The sequence below is a fragment of the Bubalus kerabau genome, chromosome X (genome assembly GCF_029407905.1).
Source record: "Bubalus kerabau isolate K-KA32 ecotype Philippines breed swamp buffalo chromosome X, PCC_UOA_SB_1v2, whole genome shotgun sequence".
Lineage (NCBI taxonomy): Eukaryota > Metazoa > Chordata > Mammalia > Artiodactyla > Bovidae > Bubalus > Bubalus kerabau.
In genome coordinates this window covers 68,547,410-68,565,739 of record NC_073647.1, presented here as the reverse complement: position 1 = coordinate 68,565,739, position 18,330 = coordinate 68,547,410, and the positions used below count along the sequence as shown (strand labels likewise).

General features: G+C 40.4%; 1 protein-coding gene across 4 annotated transcripts in view; it reads right to left on the bottom strand.

Annotated features, from left to right (window-relative positions):
• Nucleotides 1–18,330, bottom strand: part of RADX (RPA1 related single stranded DNA binding protein, X-linked) — a 92,680-nt gene that overhangs the window by 34,839 nt on the left and 39,511 nt on the right. The window lies entirely within an intron of this gene.

The following is an 18,330-nucleotide window of genomic DNA, read 5'->3' as shown; positions in this document are numbered from 1 at the left end:
ATATAAGTAGGAATGAAGAGAACTTAAAAAAAAAACTGTGGTTAAATATAAATAAATACTAACCATATAAGAAAAACAATATTAACAATGAGTCTTAGAATTTAAAATAATATGTAGAATTAAAATATAAAGCAAAAGTAATGAAAATGGAGATAAATGGAATTATCCTAAAGATCTAGCATTATCAGGAAATGGTAAAATAATTTGCATTTATTTATTTACTTATTTTATTTATCTTTGGCTGTGCTGGGTCTTCGTTGCTGTGGGGGCTTTTCTCTAGTGGTGGCAAGCGGGAACTACTCTCCAGTTGTGGAGCATGGGCTTCTCATTGCGGTGGCTTCTCTAGTTACAAGGCACAGGGTCTAGGGCACATGGGCTTCAGTAGTTGTGGCTCGCGGGCTCTAGAGCACAGGCTTAATAGTTGTGGCACAGGCTTAGTTGCTCTGTGGCATGTGGGATCTTCCCAGACCAGGGATCAAACCTGTGTCTCCTGCACTGTCAGATTTTTTTTTTTTTTTTTAACCACTAAGCCACTAGGGAAGCTCTAAATAATTTGTATTTATCTACAATAAGTCAAGTGTTTAGGTTGTAATTTATAGAGTAACTACTGAAGAACATATATCAAATTAAAAGAGGGGAAATTGAATAATGAAAACTATTTGATTAAACAAATAGTATAAAAATTGATATAAGCCCAAAGTACAGGTCTCCATCAACTTATGATGGGGTTAAGTCTTGATAAACCCACTATAAGTTGAAAATATAGTAACTTGAGAATGAATTTAATACACTTAACCTACTCAATATCATAGCTTAGCCTAACCCACCTTAAACATGCTCAGAACATTTTCAATACCCTACAGTTTGGCAAAATCACCTAACACAAAACCAAATTTATAATAAAGTATTGTATATCTCATGTGATTTATTGAATGCCATGCTAAAGATGAAAATCAGAATGGCTGTCTGGGTACAGAATGATTATAAGTGTATCAGTTCTTTACCCCTGTGACTGCATATTTGATTGGGAGGTGTGGCTCACTGCCACTGCCTTTATCACAAGAGAGTATAGTACTGCATACCACTAGCCCAAGAAAAGATCAAAATTCAGAATTTAAAGTATGTTTTCTACTGAATTTGTATTGCTTTCACACCATCATAAAGTTTAAAAATAGTAAATCGAAACATAAATTGGGGACTGTATCATTAGTTTCATTAAAATTGAACAGAGTGATATCAGCATCAAGGCAAAGGAAGATGCTCTCTTTGTCTCTCTCCTATCTACAACCAGTAAAACATCCACAACTCAACAAAAGTGCTTCTGCCCAACAAACCAGAGCACTGGAGATTTCAACATAGCTGTATATCTAAAGGTGGGTGGACTAGACTTATAGAGTATGTGGAATTTGGGGAACAGTGGAGTTGGTGCCTGTAATCCTGGTCCCCCAAGCCATGGCAGCTGAACTTGCAGTCCTGGAGAACTCGTTGGCAACAAGGTAAGCAGTGGATACAACTCCGGCCTCCTGGCTACAGCGGTGCCCAACAGCCACAGATTAACTGGATGGCAGTGGTAGTAGGGTCTGGGACCTTGCCTCTCTAGCCGTGGAGGTACCCATGATTCTGACCCCTCCCCTCGCTTACAGCCACAGAGTCCTCATCTGACAACACTGAACATGGCCAGGGTTCCTGTGCCACCTGTGCCACCCCAACCTGCAGTGGGAAAGTCTGCGCCTCAGGAAATCCTAGACATGGCAGAACTGTCCACCATCCTGGTGCCCCAGGGAGTGACACCAGCCACACCACCAGCAGCATAGCACCAATGACCCTGGAAGCATAAGCAGTAACAACAAAGGCACTGGGAGATACCTCTGATGGAGGTGGTGAAGAGTGGAAAGTGCTGACTGTTAAATATAACCAGAGGCAGTGCAGGTAAGAGAAGCCAAAAACTTGTGCTATAGCACCACCTACTGGAAGATAAAAGAAAGGCCTAATCTGTTGAATCGGAGAAGGCAATGGCACCCCACTCCAGTACTCTTGCCTGGAAAATCCCATAGACGGAGGAGCCTGGTGGGCCACAGTCCATGGGGTCGCTAAGAGTCGGGCACGACTGAGAGACTTCACTTTCACTTTTCACTTTCATGCACTGGAGAAGGAAATGGCAACCCACTCCAGTAGTGTTCTTGCCTGGAGAATCCCAGGGACAGGGGAGCCTGCTTGGCTGCTGTCCCTGGGGTCACACAGAGTCGGACACGACTGAAGTGACTTAGCAGCAGCAATCTGTTGAATTATCAGAAACAAAAAGTTTTACCTAGAAATGAAAGGGGCTTCCCTGGTCACTCAATGGTAAAGAATCTGCCTGCAATGCAGGGGATACAGGTTTGATCCCTGGGTTAGGAAGATTCCCTGGAGAAGGAAATGGCAACCTATTCCAGTGTTCTTGCCTGGGAAATCCCATGGACAGAGGAACCTGGAGGGCTACAGTCCACAGGGTCTCAAAAGAGCCAGACACGACTTAGCGACTAAAACAACAACAAAAAAAAGAAGAAAGGTTTCTGCCACTTGAAATGGGCCAGCAGAGTAACACCTCATTAAGCACCATAAAAAACCACAGTAACACTGCACCACAAAAAGAAAATGACAGTTCTCCAGAAACCAAAATTAAAAATCACAGAATATTGTGATCTAACTGATAAGAGAATTCAAAATAGCTATCGTAAAATTCAATGAGCTACAAGATAAATCAGGATACCAATTAGTTCAGGTATAAAATTAATAAACACAAGAAATACTTTACCAAAGACACTGAAAGTAAAATGAACCAATCAGAAAATCTGGAGCTAAAGAACTTAATAAATGAGTTGAAGAATGCATTACAAAACACTGGAAATAGAGCAGACCATACGGAAGACAGAATTAGTGAGCTTGAAGATAGAAATAGATGATACAAGGAGAAAAGAGAATTGAAATATTTTTTAAAGTGAGTAAGTGCAAAGAAAGCTAGCTGACTCTTTTAAGAAGGGCAGTATTAGGATAATGGATATCCCAAAAGGAAAAGAGAGGGAGAAAGGAGCAAGGAGAAGAAAGAAATAATAGCTGAGAATTTCCCAAGTCTGCAGAAGGAACTGTATATACAAGTCCATGAAGCTAGGAGAACTGTTGCCTCAATGCAAAAAGATCTTCTGCAAGATGCACTGTACCAAAGTTGTCTTCATAAGTCAGTGACACAGAAAGAATTTCAAAGGCAGGGGAAAAGGATGGTAACCTACAAAGGAACCTACATTAGGCTATCAACAGATTTCTTAGCAGAAACTCTACAGGTCAGGAGGGAGTGGAATTGACATTCTCAAAATACTGAAAGATAAAAACTGTCACCCAAGAATACTCTATCCAGCAAAGTAATCATTCAGATATGAATGCGAAATAAAGAGTTTTTCAGACAAACAAAAGCTATGCCTTACAAAAAATGCTGAGAAGAGTTCTTCTACCAGAAACAAAAAGGCAAAAAAGTTCACGAAAGTTTGAGTAAGGTAATAGAATCATAAAACTGTAACTACATCAAAATAGGCTTTTTAACATTTTATTTTAGCATAAATGTTAAAGCAGAAAAGAGGGAAACATAACTATAGCTACTTCAATTTGGTAACAAATTCACAACATAAAGAAAGGTAATTTGAGAAACAAAAACATGAACAAGAATGGGGAAAAGGACATAACCTATATAGGCAAATGAAGATAAGATGCTATCAACAGAAAAAGGACTAGTTTATCTGTGAGATGTTGTATACAAACCTTTTGGTAACCATAAAACATAAATCTAAAGCAGAAAATTTTCTGGTGGCTCAGTGGTAAAGAATTTGTCTGCCAAGAAGGAGATGAGGGTTTGATCCCTGGGTTGAGAAGAAATCCCTGGAGAAGTAAATGGCAACCCACTCCAGTATTCTTGCCTGGGAAATCCCATAGACAGAAGAGCTTGGTGGGCTACAGTTGGTGGGGATGCCAAGAGTCAGACATGACTTAGCAACTTAACAACAAGCAGAAAAAAAAAAAAAACAAGCAGAGACACCAAACAAAAGAAAAAAAAGGCAGGAGGGCTTCTCTGGTGGTCTGGTGGTTAAGAATCTGTCCTGCAATGCAGGGGACACTGCTTCAATCCCTGGGGCAAGAGGATCCCACATGCCATAAAGCAATTGAGCTTGTGCCCAACAACTACTGAGGCTGTGCTCAAGAGCCTGTGAGCCAAAGTTACTGAGTCCATACACTGCAACTACTGAAGCCAGCGCACCTATAGTCTGTGCCCTGCAACATGAGAGACCACCAAATGAGAGTCCACACACCACAACAAAGAGTGGCCCCCACTAGCCAAACTAGGGAAAGCCAAAGTTCAGCAACGAAGACCCACCAAAGCCAAAAACAAGAGAAAGAAACTGAGAAAAATATCAGAGAAAACCACGAAACAAAATGGTAGATCAAAAAAGAATGAAAAAGAAATAATGGAGATACAGAGCAACCAATTAGAACTGGACATGGAACAATGGACTGGTTCAAAATTGGGAAAGGAGTATGTCAAGGCTGTATATTGTCACCTTGCTTATTTAACTTATATGCAGAGTTGCTGCTGCTGCTGCTAAGTTGCTTCAGTCGTGTCCAACTCTGTGCGACGCCATAGACGGCAGCCCACCAGGCTCCCCTGTCCCTGGGATTCTCCAGGCAAGAGCACTGGAGTGGGTTGCCATTTCCCCCTTCAGTGCATGAAAGTGAAAAGTGAAAGTGAAGTCCGACTCTTAGCGACCCCATGGACTGCAGCCTACCAGGATCCTCCATCCATGGGATTTTCCAGGCAAGAGTACTGGAGTGGGTTGCCTTTACCTTCTCTGAAATGCAGAGTACATCATGTAAAAAGAGGAGCTGGGTGAAGCTCAAGCTGGAATCAAGATAGCTGGAAGAAATATCAATAAACTCAGATATTGCAGATGACACCCCCCTTTATGGCAGAAAGCGAAGAAGAACTAAAGAGACTCTTGATGAAAGTGAAAGAGGAGAGTGAAAAAGCTGGCTTAAAAGTCAACATGCAAAAAAACTAAGATCATGGCATCTGGTTCCATCACTTCATGGCAAATAGATGGGGATAAATGGAAACAGTGACACTTTATTTTCTTGGGCTCCAAAATCATTGTGGATGGCTACTGTAGCCCTGAAATTAAAAGATGCTTGCTCCTTGGAGGAAAAGCTATGACAAACCTAGACAGCATATTAAAAAGCAGAGGCATCACTTTGCCAACAAAGGTCCATCTAGTCAAAGCTATGTACGATTTTCTAGTAGTCATGTATGGATGTGAGAGTTGGACTATAAAGAAGGCTGGGTGCCAAAGAATTGATGCTTTCGAGCTGTGGCACTGGAGAAGACTCTTGAGAGTCCCTTGGAGATCAAATCAGTCACTCCTATAGGAAATCAACCCTGAATATTCATTGGAAGGACTGACGCTGAAGCTGAACCTCCAACACTTTGGTCACCTGATGTGAAGAGCCGACTCATTTGAAAAGCCCCTGATGCTGGGAAAGATTGAGGGCAGGAGGAGAAGCGGGTGACAGAGGATGAAATGGTTGGATGACACTCAATGGACATGGGGAGAAGGAACTGGCAACCCACTCCAGTATTCTTGCCTGGAGAACCCTGTGGACAGAAGAGCCTGGTGGGCTGCTGTCCATAGAGTTGCATAGAGTTGGACATGACTGAAGCAACTTAGCATGCATGCATGCATTGGAGAAGGAAATGGCAACCCACTCCAGTATTCTTGCCTGGAGAATCCCAGGGAAGGGAGAGCTGGTGGGCTGCTGTCTGAGAGGTTGCACAGACTTGGACACAACTGAAGCGACTTAGCAGCAGCAGCAGCAATGGACATGAGTTTGAGCAAACTCCAGGAGGTAGTGAAGGACATGGAAGCCTGGCACGCTGCAGTCCATTGGGCCACAAAGAGTCAGACAGGACTGAGCAACTGAACAACAACAGAGCAATCAAAAAACAGAAGATAAGATGGCAGTAACTAAATCCTCATCTATCAATAATCACTCTAAATCACTCAAATGGATTGAATTCACCAATCAAAAGATACAGTGGCTGGATGGATTAAAAAGCATGGCTGGATGGATTAAAAAGCAATACACAGGAGGCGGTCCTAAGATGGTGGAGGAATAGGACGGGGAGACCACTTTCTCCCCCACAAATTCATCAAAAGAACATTTAAACGCTGACTAAATTCCACAAAACAACTTCTGAATGCCAGCAGAGGACATCAGGCACCCAGAAAATCAGCCCATTGTCTTTGAAAGGAGGTAGGAAAAAATATAAAAGACAAAAAGAGAGACAAAAGAGGTAGGGATGGAGCTCCGTCCCAGGAAGGGAGTCTTAAAAAAGAGAGAAGTTTCCAAACACCAGGAAACACTCTCACTGCTAAGTCTGTGGCGAGCCTTGGAACCACAGAGGGCAACATAACCAGGAGGAAAAATAAATAAATAATTAAAACCCACAGATTACGTGCCCAATGGTAACTCCCCCAGCAGTGAAGCAGCACAGACGCCTGCATCTGCCGCTAGCAAGTGGGGGCTGGGCAGGGAGGCGCAGGCTGCAATGCTTAGAGTAAGGACCGGGCCTCAATGCCCCAAGGGCAATCTGAGGGAACTAACTTGGGATAGCAAACCAGACTGGGGGATAGCTACCACACGAAAAGCCCTAACCTAAGACACAGCCAGGCCTGCTCACAGAACAAAGGACTGATGAGAGAGCTACGTGAAAAGCCCTAACTTAAGACACCATCAGGCCCCCACACAGAACAAAGGACTGAGCAGAGCTAGCCGGCTGCAGACCATCCCCCTCTGCTGACAGGCAGCCAGAGCCAGAAGGGGGCAATCGCGGCCCCAGAGAGGCATTATCTACCAAACTGCAAGCAGGCTTTGTTGCTGACTAAGATTTCTTGGGATTCTGGACGGTCAACATCTGCCTGAGAAGGTGTGCCGGTAGTACACCCAGAAAACTGAGCAGCAGGGATGGGGGAGGCGATAAGTCGCAGCGACCGCGCTCACCAAACACCTGATCACCTGAGCTGCTCGGACCCGGGAAGGGCACAAAACGCAGGCCCAACTGAGTCTGCGCCTCTGAGGACTACCCGAGTGCCTGAACCTGAGCGGCTTAGACCTGGGAGGTACATGCAGCCCAGGGCCGGCCTCAGACGGTTCCCAGCAGAGCAACCTAGAGCTTGAGCAGTGTGAGCAGGGAGGGCACATGCACTGTGAGCAGGGGGCAGGCTCAGTGTGGCTGAGGCACTGCGAGCACATGCCAGTGTTATTTGTTTGTAGCGTCTTTCCCTCCCCACAGCGCGAGTGAAAAAGTGAGCCTAAAAAAGTGTCCACCATGGCTCCCTTGTGTCAGGGTGGAAATCAGACACTGAAGAGACCACCAAACAGAAGGAGCTAAAACAGAGGGAATCACCTTGGAAGTGACAGGTGCAATAGATTAAAACCCTGTCGTTAGTACCGACTACATAGGAAGAGGCCTATAGACCTTGAGAAGTACAAGCTGGACCAAGGAACTATCCGAAAATGAATTGACCCCACACTGTCCACAACACCACCAGAGAAAGTCCTAGATATATTTTACTATCATTCTATTTTTTTAATTTTTAAAAATTTTAAGTCCTCTATTACTCCTTTAATTTTCATTTTTATAACCTACTATTACTTTGCAAAAAAAGAGACCCTATTTTTAAAAGCAAACTTCATATATATATATATACTTTTTATAATTTTTGTGACTTTTTCTTCTTCTCTTTAATATGATAATTTTTGAAAATCCAACCTCTACTCTAGATTTGTAGTCTTTGCCTTTTAGTATTTGTAATCAATTTTGTACCTTTAAGAACCCAATCTTCAGTACCCATTTTTACTTGGGAGTGAGATTACTGGCTTGACTGTTCTCTCCCGCTTTGCACTCTCCTTTTTCTCCACCGGGTCACCTCTATCTCCTCCCTCTCCCTTCTCTTCTTTACCCAACTTTGTGAATCTCTTTGTGTGTTCCAGATGGTAGAGAACACTTAGGGAACTGATTACTTGCTGGATCTGTCTCTCTCCTTTTGATTCCCCCTTTATCCTCCTGGACACTTCTATCTCCTTCCTCCCTCTTCTCTTCTCTGTATAACTCCATGAACATCTTTGAGCAGTCCAGACTGTGGAGCGCACATAAGGAAGTGATTACTGCCTAGCTTGCTCTCTCCTCTTTGATTCTACCTCATCTCATTCAGGTCACCTCTAACTCCCTCCTCCCTATTCTTGTCTACATATAACTCTGTGAATGTCTGTGGGTGTCCCTCACTGTGGAGAAACTTTTCATCTTTAATCTAGATGTTTTATCAAAGGTGAGGTACAGATGGAGAAGTCTTGAGGCTACTGTAAAAATAAGACTGAAAACCGGAAGCAGGAGGCTTAAGTCCAAACCCTGAGAACACCAAAGAACTCGACTCCAGGGAACATTAATCGACAGGAGCTCATCAAACGCCTCCATACCTACACTGAAACCAAGCACCACCCAAGGGCCAACAAGTCCCAGAGCAAGACATACCACACAAATTCTCCAGCAACACAGGAACACAGCCCTGAGCTTCAATATACAGGCTGCCCAAAGTCACTCCAAACCCACTGACATCTCATAACTCATTACTGGACACTTCATTACACTCCAGAGAGAAGAAATCCAGCTCCACCCACCAGAACACCAACACAAGCTTCCCTAACCAGGAAACCTTGACAAGCCACCCGTACAACCTCACCCACAGCAAGGAAACTCCACAATAAAGAGAACTCCACAAACTGCCAGAATACAGAAAGGCCACCCCAAACACAGCAATATAAACAAGATGAAGAGACAGAGGAATACCCAGAAGGTAAAGGAACAGGCTAAATGCCCACCAAACCAAACAAAAGAGGAAGAGATAGGGAATCTACCTGATAAAGAATTCTGAACAATGATAGTGAAAATGATCCAAAATCTTGAAAATAAAATGGAATCACAGATAAACAGCCTGGAGACAAGGATTGAGAAGATGTAAGAAAGGTTTAACAAGGACCTAGAAGAAATAAAAGAGAGTCAATATATAATGAATAATGCATAAAAGACTCTTGAGAGTCCCTTGGACTGCAGGGAGATCCAACCAGTCCAATCAGAAGGAGATCAGCCCCGGGATTTCTTTGGAGGGAATGATGCTGAAGCTGAAACTCTGGTACTTTGGCCACCTCATGCGAAGAGTTGACTTGTTGGAAAAGTCTCTGATGCTGAGGGGGATTAGGGGCAGGAAGAGAAGGGGACGACAGAGGATGAGATGGCTGGATGGCATCACTGACTCGATGGACGTGAGTCTCAGTGAACTCTGGGAGTTGGTGATGGACAGGGAGGCCTGGTGTGCTACGATTCAGGGGGTCGCAAAGAGTCAGATATGACTGAGCGACTGAACTGAACTGAACTGAACTAACTGCAATAAATGAGATAAAAAAAACACTCTGGAGGGAACAAATAGTAGAATAAGGGAGGCAGAAGAGAGGATTAGTGAAGTAGAAGATAGAATAGTAGAAATAAATGGATCAGAGAGGAAAAAAGAAATACAAATTAAAAGAAATGAGGACAACATCAGAGACCTCTGGGACAATGTTAAGTGCCCCAACATTCGAATCATAGGAGTCCCAGAAGAAGAAGACAAAAAGAAAGACCATGAGAAAATACTTGAGTAGATAATAGTTGAAAACTTCCCTACAATGGGGAAGGAAATAATCACCCAAGTCCAAGAAACCCAGAGAGTCCCAAACAGGATAAACCCAAGGTGAAACACCCCAAGACACATATTAATCAAATTAACAAAGATCAAACACAAAGAACAAATACTAAAAGCAGCAAGGGAAAAACAACAAATAACACACAAGGGGATTCCCATAAGGATAACAGCTGATCTTTCAATAGAAACTCTTCAGGCCAGGAGGGAATGGCAGGACATACTTAAAGTGATGAAAGAAAATAAGCTACAGCCCAGATTACTGTACCCAGCAAGGATCTCATTCAAATATGAAGGAGAAGTAAAAAGCTTTACAGACAAGCAAAAGCTGAGAGAATTCAGCACCGCCAAACCAGCTCTCCAACAAATACTAAAGGATCTTCTCTAGACAGGAAACACAAGGGTGTATAAACTTGAAACCAAAACAATGGAGTAATTGCAATGGTATCATACTTATCAATAATTACCTTAAACGTAAATGGGTTGAATGCCCCAACCAAAAGACAAAGACTGGCTGAATGGATACAAAAACAAGACCCCTATATATGTTGTCTACAAGAGACCCACCTCAAAACAGGGGACACATACAGACTGAAAGTGAAGGGCTGGAAAAGGATATTCCACACAAACAGAGACCAAAAGAAAGCAGGAGTAGCAATACTCATATCAGATAAAATAGACTTTAAAACAAAGGCTGTGAAAAGAGACAAAGAAGGACACTACATCATGATCAAAGGATCAATCCAAGAAGAAGATAAAACAATTATAAATATATATGCACCCAACATAGGAGCACCACAATATGTAAGACAAATGCTAACAAGTATGAAAGGGGAAATTAACAATAACACAGTAATAGTGGGAGACTTTAATACCCCACTCGCACCTATGGATAGATCAACTAAACAGAAAATTAACAAGGAAACACAAACTTTAAATGATACAATAGACCAGTTAGACCTAACTGATATCTATAGGACATTTCACCCCAAAACAATGAATTTCACCTTTTTCTCAAGTGCACATGGAACCTTCTCCAAGATAGATCACATCCAGGGCCATAAATCTAGTCTTGGTAAATTAAAAAAAATTGAAATGATTCCAAGCATCTTTTCTGACCACAATGCAGTAAGATCAGATCTCAATTACAGGAGAAAACTATTAAAAATGCCAACATATGGAGGCTGAACAACACGCTGCTGAATAATCAACAAATCACAGAAGAAATCAAAAAAGAAATCAAAATATGCATAGAAACGAATGAAAATGAAAACACAACAATCCAAAACCTGTGGGACACTATAAAAGCAGTTCTATGGGGAAGGTTCATAGCAATACAGGCATACGTCAAGAAACAAGAAAAAAGTCAAATAAATAATCTAACTCTACACTTAAAGCAACTAGAAAAGGAAAAAATGGGTTAGTAGAAGGAAGAAATCTTAAAAATGAGGGCATAAATAAATGCAAAAGAAACAAAAGAGACCATTGCAAAAATCAACAAAGCCAAAAGCTGGTTCTTGGAAAGGATAAATAAAATGGACAAACCATTAGCCAGACTCAGCAAGAGACAAAGGGAGAAAAATCAAATCAATAAAATTAGAAATGAAAATGAAGAGATCACAACAGACCACACAGATATACAAAGGACCATAAGAGACTACTATCAGCAATTATATGCCAATAAAATGGACGACATGGAAGAAATGGACAAATTCTTAGAAAAGTACAACTTTCCAAAACTGAACCAGGAAGAAATAGAAAATCTTAACAGACCCATCACAAGCACGGAAATGGAAACTGTAATTGGAAATCTTCCAGCAAACAAAAGCCCAGGTCCAGACGGCTTCACAGCTGAATTCTACCAAAAATTTAGAGACGAGCTAACACCTATCCTACTCAGACTCTTCCAGAAAATTGCAGAGGAAGGTAAACTTCCAAACTCATTCTATGAGGCCACCATCACCCTAATACCAAAACCTGACAAAGATGCCACAAAAAAAGAAAACTACAGGCCAATATCACTGATGAACATAGGTGCAAAAATCCTTAACAAAACTCTAGTAATCAGAATCCAACAGCATATTAAAAAGATCATACACCATGACCAAATGGGCTTTATCCCAGGGATGCAAGAATTCTTCAATATCCACACATCAATCAATGTAATACACCATATTAACAAATTGAAAAATAAAAGCCATATGATCATCTCAATAGATGCAGAGAAAGCCTTTGACAAATTTCAACATCCATTTATGATAAAATCTCTCCAGAAAGCAGGAATAGAAGGAACATACCTTAACTTAATAAAAGCTATATATGACAAACCCACAGCAAACATTATCCTCAATGGTGAAAAATTGAAAGCATTTCTGCTAAAGTCAGGAACAAGACAAGGGTGCCCACTCTCACCACTACTATTCAACATAGTTTTGGAAGTTTTGGCCACAGCAATCAGAGCAGAGAAAGAAATAAAAGGAATCCAGATTGGAAAAGAAGAAGTAAAACTCTCACTGTTTGCAGATGACATGATCCTCTACATAGGAAACCCTAAAGACTCCACCAGAAAATTACTAGAGCTAATCAATGAATATAGTAAAGTTGCAGGATATAAAATCAACACACAGAAATCCCTTGCATTCCTATACACTAATAATGAGAAAATAGAAAGAGAAATTAAGGAAACAATTCCATTCACCATTGCAACGAAAAGAATAAAATACTTAGGAATATATCAACCTAAAGAAATTAAAGACCTATATATAGAAAACTATAAAACACTGGTGAAAGAAATCAAAGAGGACACTAATAGACGGAGAAATATACCATGTTCATGAATCAGAAGAATCAATATAGTGAAAAGGAGTATACTACCCAAAGCAATCTATAGATTCAATGCAATCCCTATCAAGCTACCAAAGGTATTCTTCACAGAGCTAGAACAAATAATTTCACAATTTGTATGGAAATACAAAAAACCTCAAATAGCCAAAGCAATCTTGAGAAGTAAGAATGGAACTGGAGGAATCAACCTGCCTGACTTCAGGCTCTACTACAAAGCCACAGTCATCAAGACAGTATGGTACTGGCACAAAGACAGAACTATAGATCAATGGAACAAAATACAAAGCCCAGAGATAAATCCACACACCTATGGCCACCTTATCTTTGACAAAGTGGGCAAAAATATACAATGGAGAAAAGAATCTCTTTAACAAGTGGTGCTGGGAAAACTGGTTGACCACTTGTAAAAGAATGAAAGTAGAACACTTTCTAACACCATACACAAAAATAAACTCAAAATGGATTAAAGATCTGAACGTAAGACCAGAAACTATAAAACTCCTAAAGGAGAACATAGGCCAAACACTCTCTGACATAAATCACAGCAGGATCCTCTATGACCCACCTCCCAGAATAGTGGAAATAAAAGCAAAAATAAACAAATGGGACCTAATTAAAATTGAAAGCTTCTGCACAACAAAGGAAACTCTAAGCAAGGTGAAAAGACAGCCTTCAGAATGGGAGAAAATGATTGCAAATGAAGCAACTAACAAAGAACTAATCTGAAAAATATACAAGCAACTTCTGCAGTTCAATTTCAGAAAAATAAACGACCCAATCAAAAAGTGGGACAAAGAACTAAACAGACATTTATCCAAAGAAGACATACAGATGGCTAACAAACACATAAAAGATGCTCAACATCACTCATTATCAGAGAAATGCAACTCAAAACCACAATAAGGTACAATTTCACGCCCCTCAGAATGGCTGTGATCCAAAAGTCTACAAGCAGTAAATGCTGGAGAGGGTGAGGAGAAAAGGGAACCCTCTTACACTGTTGGTGGGAATGCAAACTAGTACAGCCACCACGGAGAACAGTGTGGAGATTCCTTAAAAAACTGGAAACAGAACTGCCTTATGACCCAGCAGTCCCACTACTGGGCATACACACTGAGGAAACCAGAGTTGAAAGAGACACGTGTACCCCAATGTTCATCGCAGCACTGTTTATAATAGCCAGGACATGGAACCCACCTAGATGTCTATCAGGAGATGAATGGATAAGAAAGCCATGGTACATATACACAATGGAGCATTACTCAGCCATTACAAAGAATACATTTGAATCAGTTCTAATGAGCTGGATGAAACTGGAGCCTATTATACAGAGTGAAGTAAGCCAGAAAGAAAAACACCAATACAGTATACTAACACATATATATGGAATTTAGAAAGATGGTAACGATAGCCCTGTATGTGAGACAGCAAAAGAGACACAGATGTATGAACAGTCTTTTGGACTCTGTGGGAGAGGGAGAGGGTGGGATGATTTGGGAGAATGGCATTGAAACATGTATAATATCATATATGAAACAAATCACCAGTCCAGGTTCGATGCATGATACAGGATGCTTGGGGCTGGTGCACTTGGATGACCCAGAGGGATGGTACAGGCAGGGAGGTGGGAGTGGGGTTCAGGATGGGGAACATGTGTATACCCGTGGCGGATTCATGTTGATATATGGCAAAACCAATACAATATTGTAAAGTAATTAGCCTCCAATTAAAATAAATAAATTTATATTAAAAAAAGCAGGACACAATTATTTGTTGCATCCAGGAGACTCATCTCAACTCTATAAAGAGAAATACAAGGTGAAAATGAAGGCATGCAAGATGGTGCTTCAAGCAAAAGGCAGACAAAAGAAAGCAGGTGTAGCCATACTTATATCAGACAAAATAGACTTCATTCCCAAAATTGGACAAGTTAGAAGAAATGCACAGATTTTAGAATCATACAAGCTTCAATGACTGAAAATCTGAGTAGACTGATCACTAGTATAGTGATCAGTTAAATGATCAAACAGTAATAAAAAACCACCCCCAAACCAAAACTCCAGGACCAGACAGCTTCATAGGTGAATTCTACCAAACATCCATAGATGATTTAATACCTTTTAAAATTCTTCCAAAAAATTGAAGGGAATGCTTCCTAATTTAAAATGTCCATATCACCTAAAGCAATCTACAGATTCACTACAATTCCTATAAAAATCCCAAAGACATTTTTCCCAGAAATAGAACAAAAAATTAAAAAATTTATTTGGAACCACAGTAGACCCCAAATAACCAAAGCAATCATAAGAACAAAATTGGAGGTTATCATACTTCCTGATTTCACATTATATACACAGCTATAATAATCAAAACAGTATTGTATTGGCAGAAAAACTGACACATAAATCAATGAAACAGAACTGAGATCTCAGAAATAAACTCATACATATATGAACAACTTATTTATAACAAGGGAACAAAGAACATAGAGTGGTGGGAGAAATCTCTTCAATAAATGGTATTGGGAAAACTGGACAGTCACATGCAAAAAAATGAAACTGGACCACTATCCCCCACCACACACAAAATTAACTCAAAATAGAGTAAAGACTTGAATGTAGGTCCTGAGACTATAAAACTCATAGAAGAAAACATAGGCAGTATGATCTTTGACCTTGCTTTTAGAATTATCTTTATAGATAGGTCTCCTCAGGCAAGGGAAACAAAACCAAAAATAAACACAAATGTGAACTACATTAAACTAAAAAGCTTCTGCACAGGAAAGAAAACCAGCAACAAAATGAAAAGACAACTTACCAAATAAGAGAAGGTATTTGCAAATCATATATCCCATCAGGGGTTAAGATACATAATATATAAAACACTCATACAACTCAGCTTCAAAAAAATAAACAATCTGAATAAAAAATGAGCAGAGGACCTGAACAGACTTTTTCCCAAAGAAGTCATACAGATAGCAAACAGGGACAGGAAAAGATGTTCAACATCACTAATTATCAGGGAAATGCAAATGAACACCACAATGAGATTATCATTTCAAACCTTCACACCTATCAGAACATCTATTATCAAAAAGATAGCAGGGACTTCCTTGGTGGTCCAGTGGTTAAGACTCTGTGATTTCACTGCAGGGGGCACACGGGTTTGATACCTGTTTGCAGAACTAAGATCCTGCAAGATGCATGGCATGGTCAAAAAATTTAAAAAATAGAAAAGATACATGCACCCTTATGATCACAACAGCAATACTGGTAACAGCCAAGATAATGGAAATAATCTAAGTACTCATCAACAGATGGATAAAGATGTAGTATATACAGTGGAATACTACTCAGCCATAAAAAGATGAAATCTTATTATTTGTAACAACATGGATGGACCCTGAGATTACCATACTAAGTGAAATAAGTCAGACTAGGAAAGACAAATACTATATGATCTCCCTTATATGTAGAATTAAAAAAAGACAAAAATGGTTATTTCCTTTTTGTAATTCCCTACTTTAAACCTACATTCAATTACTCCATGCTGAATATGGCAGATAAGAGCTTATGTTATGGGTTGAAGTATGCCCCCTCAATATTCACGTTGAAGTCCTAATCCCCATTACCTTGGAATTTGACCTTACTTAGATATAGGGTCATTGAAGATGTAATTTAGTTAAGATGTGGTCATATTAGAGTAGAGTGGGCCCTTAATCCAATGACTGATGCCCTTATCACATGGGGAAATTTGGACACAGAGATTGGAGTGATGTTTATACAAGCCAAGGAAAGCCAGAGATGGCTAGCAAATCACCAGACGCTAGGGGTAAGGCATGGTGCAGACTTTCTCACAGCCCTCAAAAGGAATCCATTCTACTGACACTTTGATTTTGGACTTAAAAAGCTGTGAAACAATAAATTTCTGTTGTATAAGTCAAACAGTTTGTGGTACTTTGTTATAGCAGCCCTAGAAAATTAATACAGATTTTTGTATCAGTAAGTGGTGTGCTGCTATAAAAAATACATAAAAACATAGAAGTTGCTTTGGAATTGGGTATTAAGTGAAGGGGGCTTTCCCTGTGGCTAAGTAGTAAAGAATCCATGTACAATGCAGGAGATGCCAAGAGATGTGAGTTCATTCCCTGGGTTGGGAAGATTTTTGAGGTGCATAACATAAAAAGCTTAGAAAGCCCTGAAGAGAATGTTGGTAGAAATATGGATTTTGAAGGAGAATCTCTTGAGGGCTCTGAAAGAAAAGGAGTGGTAGAGAAAGTTTCCTCTGTCTAAGAGAATACATTCAGTGTCATGAACAGAACTAGAAATGTGAATGTAAAATGTGCTTCTGGTAAGGTTTCAGACAGAAATGTTATTGGAAACTGGGTGAAAGATAATCCTTGATACAAAGTGGCAGAGTATGTGGCCAAACTGTGTTCTGTTGGATGGAAAGTGAAACATGTATAAGATGAACTTGTATATTTAGATGAAGAGATTTCTAAGCAAAGTGTTGAAGACACAGTCTGGTTTCTTCTTAATGCTTATAGTAAAATACAAGAAGGGAGAAGAGTTGAAAAGGAATTGTGAAGAAAAAAAAGAATCAAGGAATCCCCTGGAGGTCCAGTGGTTAGGGCTCCACACTTTCACTGCCAAGGGCCTGGGTTCAATCCCTGGGTGGGGAACTAAGATCCCACAAGCTGTGCAGCATGGCCAAAAAATTAAAAAATGACATAAAAATGAAAAAAAAAAAAAAAAGAACCATCAATACTTGAAAAATTTTCAGCCTTTCATATTGGAAAACATATGAAAGCTTGCTTTGGGAAGCATACTAAGAACATTGCTAGATAACCACATGCCCAAGAGATTACGACTTGTGGATCCAGTCAACCAACTCAGTAGGCATGCTATTAGCTTCAACTGAAAGGAACATAGGTGGGAAGAAATGCAGGACTGCAATGCCATTGGACTTCTGGGATTCTACAGTCAGGAAATGAGTTGACAGAGATATCTAGCTGTGATCAAGTATTATCCTTCAAGAAAATGGGAAAATGATCCCGAGAAGTGAGGCCATTTCCTCCATTCTAGAAAGCAGGGACACCTCCTGAATTCCAGAAGCCAGGGCCACTTTCTCAGTTCCAGAGTGCAGGGCCACCACTCAGTGCCATGGGGGTAGGGCTGCCATCTCAGTGGGCCCAAAGGACACAGTACTCTGCCAGAGAGGATAATTCTGGGGCCTTAAAGCCAAATGGTATTTGCCTTGCTAGGTTTCAAATTTGCCCGTGGCCCATAACCTCCTTTTTCTTCCCAATTTATCCCTTTTGAAATGGGGAATACTTAGCCTATGTCTGTCCCACCATTGTATTTTGGAAGGTAATATGTCTAGTTTCATAGGCTCACAGATGGAAAAGAATTTTGTTCCAGGATGAAACACCCTGCATCTCATCCATATAAGATTTATATGATATTTAGGAATGAGAGTTAATACTGGTATAGATTAAGACTTTGGGGGATGTTCTGATGGAGTGAATGTATTTTGTATGTGAGAAGGACATGAGTTTTTAGAGGGCAGACTGTTATGGACTGAATTATGTTCCTGCCAAACACCACCCTGACTACCAATATGTAACCAATTACATGCTCAATGACCATAAAAATATGACCTTATTTGGAAGTAGGGT